We start from the raw sequence: 10720 nt of genomic DNA on the forward strand, positions 1-10720 counted from the left end.
TATCAGAGTGTGTTTGAAAAGGAAATGTGGATTCCTGGAAAACTACATCCATGTTGATAAAAAAAAAATGGAGGTAGCAATGTTCAACAATATGTAACCTTTGGAAGTTGCAGAATAACCCATCATCACAGCTTCAATGGCTCTAACATCAAACTTATCATGGACTAGCAGCTTCTTGGCATAACAAAGACAACCTATGGTCCTGATATGAGCTAGGTTGGGCTTCCTCCCATAAAACAGTTCATAGGGGCTTTTACCATTCAATNATCTATGATTTCACAGATAGAATATATTCTTAAATTTTTATTTTTATTTTTTTCCGGTAATAAAAAGGAAACCTTTCTCAGTTAACTATGGACAGTCAGATAACTATCTTTGATTTATGTACATAGTCAATCAAGAAGTCAAATATGAGAGCCAACAACATCATCTATCATGTTATAACTTATAAAATAAAAATTAATATACAAAAAGTAGTTCTAAAAGATAAAATGTAGTTGTTCACATGACATCTAAACAGTTTAACTTGGAATACATATCTGGTTAGATGACAAGAAAAATACACAACAAATATCATCTAAAATGTAGTTGTTCACTTCACATGTTCATATAACATCTAAACAGTTTAATGTGCAAAACACATCTGGTTAGATAACAAGAAAAATACACAACAAATATCATCTAAAATGTAATATTAGTGAGATACAACTAATTACATGATTGAACCTCATCAAATTGAAATAAATTTATACATTATTGCATTTAACAAATAAAAATTTTCATTGACCATCTTCAAAGGTTCGCGTGAATAAGAAATATATATATGATGATCCACATTGGACATTCACAAAAGAATTTACAATATTATTTTGTGCTAAGCTTATTATTCAAATATTCGTTTAAATAAGAAATACTATTTATTATAACATATATTTTCTAAATTGTAATCACGTGCAACGCACGTGTCAAAAAACTAGTATATATATATAAGACCAATAAACATCTTGAACCCCGGATGGCTCATTTTATTATTTTGTTTAAAAACCAACCACCCGAGGGCGAAATTTTTCAAAAAATAATTTATTTTTGAAAAATTGACCTCCCAAGGTCAGATTTTTTTCCGACCATCGATTTTAAGTCGATTTCTCTAATATTAGCTATGTCTTCTTTAGTGAATGAAAGAGGGACTCGTTTCATAGGTAGCAAGGGTAGGAAGAAGGGGTCAATGAAGGTTGATGTTGAGGTTTTTATTCCAACTAGTGAGGAAACGACTCGTTTTGGTCCTGTAAAATGAATATGAATAGCAGAATCGTATGTTTAAGATATCTGACAAAATGAATAGATAAAAGATTGAAATAACCAGAATGACCTATTTCAAGATCAGATTATCCACCTCTTTGTCGGCTTGGGTCGGATTTTTTTGACCTACGATTTTAAGTCAATTTCTCTATTAACCAACCTTCACAATTAGTTTTGACTGTATTTTAGTGTCGGGGGTCAAAATTTGAATCTTAAATAGGAGTCAGGTTCTGAAATTAGGGATAGGAGTCAAGTCTGAAGTCAAGATCCGAAGTTGTATCTCGATTCGAGGTCGTATTTGGGTCTCAATTCACTGTTGGGATTTGGGTCTCGAGTCAATGTCAAAATATGGATTTTGGATCGGATCTCAAAATTTGGGCCTTGGGTCAAGGTTAGATTTGGAGTCGGATAAAATATAATAAATAAATAATAATAATAATAATAATAATAATAATAATAATAATAATAATAATAATACTCTCCTTATTTCAATTTATGTGATAGATTTCGATATTTAAATATATCTATCTTTGGCGGTTAGTTAGGAGCAAAACTTTTCTCAAAGATAAAGGACCATATATGTTCAGCATTTTACATAATAAGGATCTAAGTGAACCTACTATTTAAAGTTAAGGGACTATTTAAGATGTTTCCTAAAGATAAAACTCTGCAGATATCATTTCAGCAGCTCAACAACTTCTTCTATCCTTTTCTCAAATGTCTCTTTTGCAGCTATATTCTTGATTTTCTGCCATTGAAAGGTTAGTTTTCCTTAACTACTTTTTCATTTGATCAAACTTCTAGAGCAAAACAACACTTGTAATGCCTTAATTGTCAAAGTATAATTTAGCTCCTTGCACTATATATAATGATAGCCGGATCTGACACTGGTGTGACAACTTTTTGAATGAGTCCGAGCAACATAGAGATATAGTACAAGTCTTATGTTTTTCACTAAATCTAAATATCATACTAAGAAAACATTACTTAAGTAAGTAGAACCGGAGCCAAGATTAGGAGTTTAGGGTTATTAATCAATTTGTTTGAGGGGACACATGTTAATAAACATAAAAAAAAAAATTAATTTTCTAATACAAATATAGAGTCTACGAAAAAGCTAGTGGGTTTGTCCGAACCCATGAACTCCTACCTAGCTCCGCCTCTGTTAAAGTAAGCAACATTTTTAGTCAATGAGCTTTGAATCACAAACATTTTTGCTTATTATGAGTTAAATTATTTTTACACATCAAGCTGCAGTTTTCAGGTCATAATTGCAAAGGAAAAAAAGGGGAATATTGTTAATATGGCTTATGCAAGTTTGATTTCTCTTAAGACGACGATAAAATCGCTCTTGATGACATCCAATTTGTCAATGCAATCTCTAATATGTGATCACAAAGAAGAACTTTGGGCTCTTCATGAAAAAGTTAGTTCCCTGGGAGTATTTCTCAACAACTTTGAGAAAAACAATGTTTCCGGGGAAATGACGGATTTGGAAGTACTGGTAAAAGAAGTTGCAATTGCTGTTGAATACACAATTCAACTGAGAGTAACAGAAATTGAAATGGCAAATACTAAAAGTCAGAACAAAAGGACACGTCGAAACTTTCATCGCAGCCTGCAACAAGTAGCAGAGGACATTGATTGTGTCAGGAAAGAGTCAACAAAGATTCGAGATAAAGGGAAACAAGCATTAAAAGAATCATCGATTCAAGATTTTTCAAGTTCAGCAAATGATGTTCTGAAGGTTAAGAACAATATGGTTGGACGCGATGATCAAAGGGAACGGTTGTTAGAAGATCTGACTAGAGGATACTCTGGTGAACCCAAAGTCATCCCAATCATTGGGATGGGGGGCATTGGTAAAACAACTTTAACAATAGAAGTTTACAATGATGCACACGTTCTCTCTCATTTTGATGTTTGTGCCTGGGCTACTCTTTCTCAACAACACAATGTAAAGGAAATCTTGTTGAACCTTCTGCGTTCTACAAAGGGTGGCACGTTTGACATGACCGATGAGGCAGAGTTAGCAGACATGCTGCATAAAAATTTACATGGAAAGAGGTACTTAATTGTCATGGATGACATCTGGAGTAGTAAAGCATGGGATGACGTGAGACGATGCTTCCCAAGTCAGAACAAGGGGAGTCGAATACTGTTGACTACCCGTAACAATGAAGTGGCTTGCTATGCTAATACAGAAAATCTTTCGTGCAGATGAGCTTCATGGATCAAGATGAGANAAAGCGTGGGATGACATGAGACGATGCTTTCCAATTCAGAACAAGGGGAGTCGAATACTGTTGACTACCCGTAACAATGAAGTGGCCTGTTATGCTAATTCAGACAATCCTTCGTTGCACATGAGCTTCATGGATCAAGATGAGAGTTGGAACCTTTTTAAAAGTGTAGCATTTGCAAATGAAACATTACCATTACCATCTGAATTTGAGAATATTGGAAAGAAAATTGTAGAGAAAAGCCACGGGTTACCACTAACTATTGTGGTGGTTGCGGGGCTTCTCAAGTCCAAAATGACAATAGAAGATTGGGAAAGTGTTGCTAAAGATGTCAAGTCATTTGTCAATAATGATCCCGATGAACAATGTTCACATGTTCTCGGGTTGAGTTACAATCACTTGACCAGTGATCTAAAAACATGTCTTCTGTATTTCGGAATTTTTCCAGAAGACACTGAGATTCCAGTGAAGCATTTGATGAGATTATGGATGGCTGAAGGGTTCCTGAATTTTGAAAATGACTTAGAAGGAGAAGCTGAGAAGTGTTTACAAGATCTTATCAACAGATGTCTAGTTCATGTCAGCAAGAAAAGTCGAGATGAAACAAAAATTATATCATGTAAGGTTCATGATCTAATATACGACTTGTGCTTGAGACAAGTTCAAAGAGGAAACCTATTTATCATGAACGACATTCTGTTTGAAAAATCCGATGAAAAGAAAGCTCAAATCAATGATTTTGTATTCGATTGTGATCTAAATCATGTTCCTTCAGTATGCCAATCTCTCAGTAGACATAATATGCAGCCGTTTAAGCACTGGACCGGTGACAAAATTGATAAATTTCCCTATGGTCTTTATAGGGCCCTTCTTACCCCTGGACATCATCAGTTGAGAGATGATGACAACAACAATCTTTTGAAACGAACTCGCTCTATTTTCTTTTCCGGTCATTATTTTTCAAGTTTTATTCTCAAATCAGAGCTTATTCATTTCAAATTACTCAAAATCTTGGACTTGGCACACATGGCGATTTATAGTTTCCCTCTACAGATACTAAGCCTCATCTGGTTGAGGTACCTAGCATTATGCTGCCCTGAGAATTTTGACATACCTCCAGAAATTTGCAGCTTATGGAATTTGCAGACATTCATTGTTAGAGGGTATACTCTACCGTATATAACTTTTCCGGAGCAAATTTGGGGACTAATGCAATTAAGGTATCTGAAACTGCACAAATTTCATTTACCAAATCAACCAAGTGTATCTGTTGACAAAGCAAGACACATGAGTTTTTCAAATATACAATCTATTTCTTACCTGTCTCCACTTTGTTGCACGAAGGAAGTTCTTTCGGGGATTCAGAATGTTAAAAAAATAGGATTCAATGGAGATCAAGATGACTATGAAAGTTTTCAGAAATCTGGACATTTCAACAATCTTGTCATTCTGCAGCAACTTGAAACATTGAGTGTAAGAAATATGTATGATTGGAGTCTGGTGACCATTCCAACAACACTCAAGAAGTTGAAGTTGTACAGAACTTATCTAAGTTGGTCGTACTTGGACATCATCGCGGAGTTGCCTAACCTTGAGGTGTTGAAGCTGATGTTTAATGCTTGTCGTGGCGATGAGTGGGATCCAAATGTTAGTGTATTTACTCAGTTGAAGCTTTTGCTAATTGAAGTAAATTCTCTCAAGTCCTGGAAAGCTACAAATGACAATTTTCCTGTCCTTGAACGCTTCGTGCTTCGTTCTGGCTATCATTTGAAAAAGATACCCATTGAGTTTGCAGACATTACAACTGATTGAGTTAGATAGTTGTCTTCCCATACTTGCAGAATCTGCTGCACGAATTCAACATGAACAACAAGACCTCGGAAATGACCCCGTGGATGTCCGTATCATAACATCCAGGTGCGGAAATAATTAATTCAATTATAACTAATCTCAATATTACTAATACACCTTATTCAGTAGTACTATTTTTAATTATACTTATCTATTGTTGTTATTACACATAACATTTGAATGTCACAATTATTATCTTGTTTGCTTGTGTAAACAAAAGATGTTGCAGATTACTTAATAAAACCTGAATTACTGAGACTTTGATGCGAGTGTCTGATATGGGTCGTAATCGAAATTTTGAAAATCAGGGGATTTGGCTAAAATTAACTGAAATACCTAACAAAATAGTTCCACAATTAATCAATGACCTTCTAATTATCACTAGTAGAAATAATTATTTATTAGCTTATATATTGCTTTTAATTTTTTTTACTTATACGAGATTTGATTATCTTATTGCAGGTACTTTATTGGTTGAATGGGAAAGTTTTATCTTCTCCAGATATTCATCTTTTGATAAACGGATCAAATTTCAATCTAGCAATTTAGTGAGAAAATCTAAACATGCTCCAGCTAGATTATTAGCGGAAAGGTATAATTATTTTTCTTTTTTATTTACATGTGAGTCATATGTATTATTACTTGAATTTTATTGTAAGAATTTGACAAGAGTTTCAAGTAATGTAAATTTTATATCAAAAGCTCAATGTGAAATTGCTAAAAAGTCATTTTATTTTTTTTAATTTAAAACTTAATGGTGCTTTGGTTTGACTTATATAACTAATAATCTCAATATTATTAATACACTTTATTCAGTATTATTCTTAATTATATTTTCCTATTCTTGATTATTACACATAACATTTGAATGATCAATTATTATCTTACTTGTGCAAACAAAAGATATTGCAGATTACTTAATAAAACCTGATTTGCTAGACTTTAATGTGGGTTCTGATATGAGTGTGGAAGAAGTCGAATCCTTCCTAATCTAAATTTAAGATTCAGGGGATTTGCCTAAACTTAACTGAAATACCAACAAAATAGTTCTACAAAGTAATCAATGAGCTTCTATTTATCACAATTAAAAATAATTATTTTATAAAAGCATAATAATCTTATTTAAAATCAAGAAAAGAAATATAATTAATTTCCACTTTCAAATCAATTAATTTGTCAAATGTACCTCAATATTCTTATAATATTTCTGAGAAGGCCCTACCTAAGTGTCACGATCCAATTTAGGAACATCACTGGCGCTAAGGAGGAGAATCCCAAAGCAAGCTTTACCAAAATTCTATAGAAAATAGGGCAAAATTTCCTTTATTTTTGGGCCTATCCTGAATTTTTCCTGTCTCAGAAATCCACAACACAACTAATAACAACTATAAATTATAACATAATATCCATCGATGATTTAGTTGTCACGCAATAATACCAATTCATCTCCAAGTATGAAAAAGAAGTTCAAAACTAGTCACTTGACTATAATACGAAGGAATAATCAAGACTCAACTAAAAGGAATGATTAATGGAGCGACTCTAAGAGTTTTTAAAGAACTAAATAAACCATAGCAATCCAATAAGTCTCTTGTCACGTGAAGCAATGCAAGGCTCACCAGATACTATCAATCCACACTCTCTAATTAATGAAATTTTCTCCAATGTCACATGAATTCTCTGTAAAAACATTTAGCAAGGAGTGAGACGCTAGCTCAATGAGTAATAATACTTAACCACGATAATTTTTTAGAGGGACAAGTCAGAAAACATGCTAGTATGTTAATCAACATAATGAAATCAATGCCCTTTCAGGAACGGTAATAATATTCAATCTTATTTATCTCATGTAAGCAAAATCAATGTAAACTTTTAGAAACAAACTTAGAAAAACACTCTCATATCAATCTTATATATTTGGGAGGTTCCCAAGGATGAATCATGTCAACGGTGTGACCTTCTCTTTAAGAAGTAACCAGTAACGGTGAACTCCTCATAAGGAGTTAAATATTCATAATGATAGATCCCTACTCGAGGGATATCGTAATGGTATGGTAGTTCTACCTTCCCACTAGCAAGGGCTTTATCGGTAATTTGTAACTACAAGGTGCACCAGGTCTAGGAACCCACCATTAGCTACGGGATTCATCAAGGTCTACTCTCATTTATACTTTTCTTGTACTCGGTAGAAGCATTTCAAAATTGAACAAAGCATTTAAGTCTTATCAAATCATATTATTTCAAAGTTTNTTTTTCTTGGATTTTGAGCTAGATAAATTAGTGAACGAATTAACTATGGTTGTTTTACCCTTTTCAATAATGTTTTTTCCGAAATCCATATTCAAATATAAAAAGTGAGTAAATTATATATAATACGAAAATGATTAGCAAAGTTTTAAACAAATAAACAACTAAATAAGTAGAGACTAGAGATTAATTACTCACAAAATAAATAATTAAATGCAAACAAATAAATAACTAAATGAAAAGTGAGTTGGAAAGAATGTACCAAACGTCTACTTAAAAAAGTAGACGTGTATGACCGGAAGGCGGAAGCAGAAAATTGAAAGTTGAATTTTGAAGCTCCAATTTCCAAAGACCAAATTCGTAATTTTAACGAGAATAAGAGAATTTAGAGAGTAGAGATTAGAAGATATTTTTGTGAGTGAAAAGAATGAAAGATTAGGGATATTTATAGTTAAAAAAAAAAGGATGAAAATGTAGTTTTAAGAAGGTTGGGGTATTAAAAAAAGTTTGGGGGGTAGGGAGGTGTAAATGGGAGTTATGGGGGTGAAAGAGCCGTTGGTGGGGCCCAAAACCCGTTGCCCAACGGCTCTCAACGGGTATAAATTTTGAAATTTCAGATTAAAAAAAAAAAATTGTTCCGAACCGGACCGGTAAATCCTGGTTTCCGTCCCGTTACCCCTCCCGGACTGGCACAATATCGGATCGAACCGGTACTATCCGGAACCGGTACCGGTACCTCCCGGTTCTGTTGCCAGCCTTACTCTCATTTATACTTTTCTTGTACTCAGTAGAAGCATTTCAAAATCGAACAAAGCATTTAAGTCTTATCAAATCATATTATTTCAAAGTTTAACAATCACATGTCAAAAATTCCATTTCTCAAAAAGTGTAAAACTCGTTCTATCTTATAAAAATGAGATCATCTCAAATAATCTTTTCAGTATCATATCCAGTAAAAGACTTTTCCCACATGCAAGTTCAAAACATTCGATAACACATTTACTTTATAAACCATGTAAAAATCATGAAATACAAATTCTGATAAGATTACTACTCACAATACTCGTGTTGAAATACCATACTTGTCACCTCAAGCAAAATGTATGTCCTCCCTTCAATCAATCTATAATCACATCATATCGATCTCATGCATGTTAAAATCTCATTTAAATTACTCCTTCATAATAAATGTAGTTCATATAAATACTTAACTATTTCAACGTCCTACTTATACGATTTGTTCATCCCATTCCTTAGGGAGAAGTATACTAAACTAGTGCTTAAGATGAAGAAACAATCCATTGACAATTGTTTACTAACGATATCTTTGTACACAAAAACAAGACAAAAATTTATGATCATAAAAAGATTAACTCAAGTAAAATTTATTGACCGAATGAGGCCTTTACCGGAAGCAAATGCACTTGTTCAAAAGTTGTCGTAATATGATGTTAAAAGTAGTTATCCGCTACTCATGTTGTGCTGCTTGAAATTGTACTTCTTTAATTACCCAATTAAAACTATCAATCATCTTGGACTTGAAGCTATTATATATGTTGCTTCTTCTTCCGCATAATCTTTTAAAACCCGCTGCGTAAAAGGTTGGAGAAAAGCTGAAAAAGATTCAGCATCACGTGTGATGGATTAAACCCCATTTTTCTCTTCTTTTTTTAAAAGTTGATGTTCTTAATTAAATATGGGGTATCATCATCTTTTAAGACTCAAACGTGACTGCATCCGGACATTAGAAATAGAGGCACCATATTTATTTCCTTCTTTTTCTTTTTTTTTTTTTATGAATTTTGATACAACATGACGAAATACTCAGGGGGCCACCATTTGACCTTTCAGGCCACAACGATGACAGTGATCGACTTTGCATCTTGAAGGATTATTTTGAGAACCCATATTGTTCTCCCTTTTGTTATGTTCACTGCTTCCACACTTATTAAATCGTCCTTTGTTCTTTTCACGCTCACACACAATATAATGGCTCTGATTATTTTATCTTATTTCAGACTGGTTGTGTGCTTCTACCGCATTTCTTCCGGTAATGGAGCAATTTCAGTGGGACGGGCTTCACGATTTCTCTTTAAAAGAGCATTATGTTGTTCAATCACGAGAAGACATGAGATCCTTTCAAAGTATTTCTGAAAATCCTTTTCACGATATTGCTAGAGTAATATGACAATTAAAGCATGAAAAGTAAGTGTCTTTTCCAACATATCCTCATCTTTTATAGTTTCTCCAAATAATTGCAATTGGGAAGTGATTCTAAAATAAAGTCGTATTATACTCAACTACGATTTTAAAATCTTGAAATCAGAAGTGAATCAACTCATAACAAACCCTTGGCAATACCGTTACCTTAAGATGGTTTTACCTTCCCACAATTTAAATGGATCTTTCATTGTCAAGTATTCGACCTTCACGCTTTCATCAAGATGATGAAAGCGAAGGAAAATCACATCCTTTGCTTTATCCTAACTTGACACTTCATTTTCTTCAATTATAGTATCACCAAGACCCTTAGCGGTAAGGTAAATTTCAGTATCAAATATCCATGACAAATAGTTCTTTCCAGAAATGTCAAGTGCCACAAATTCAAACTTTAATAAATTTGACATGATTAAAACTACCATAAATTAGTTGAGTTACTATCAAGATGTTAGTTTCTTTATAATAAATGGTAAATTAATGTTTCAAAAATAATAAAGTATAATATGAGTATAAAATATATTGTTGGAATATTGATCCCTAAATTTTCCCAAGGAACGGGTATATTCTAATTGTTCCTTTACTGATTACAACAACTATGTTATGTAAAGCAAAAACAGTAATGGCAAAATACTTAATCATGAAGAACCCTCAACTTATAAAGGGGTAAAAAAAACCATGACCTACACCTATGTAGGGATTTAACTCAACTTCATTAACTCTAAGCCTCAACAAAAGATTACAAACTTATGTAACCTAAGGAACTATAAACTCTAATTCATAGGCGCCAACAACCAACTAAATTGTCGACCCTACTTCAAGATATCTCAAATTAACAAACATTCAAAAACACATATTATAGA

At 33.2% G+C, this 10720-nt stretch overlaps 1 pseudogene; it reads left to right on the forward strand.

Moving 5' to 3' along the window:
* Positions 1 to 1974: 1974 nt before the first annotated feature.
* On the forward strand, positions 1975 to 6160 carry LOC125847969 (putative late blight resistance protein homolog R1B-16; annotated as a pseudogene).
* The last annotated feature ends 4560 nt before the right edge of the window (positions 6161 to 10720 follow it).

This window comes from Solanum stenotomum, chromosome 12 (assembly GCF_019186545.1).
Source record: "Solanum stenotomum isolate F172 chromosome 12, ASM1918654v1, whole genome shotgun sequence".
Classification (NCBI taxonomy): domain Eukaryota; kingdom Viridiplantae; phylum Streptophyta; class Magnoliopsida; order Solanales; family Solanaceae; genus Solanum; species Solanum stenotomum.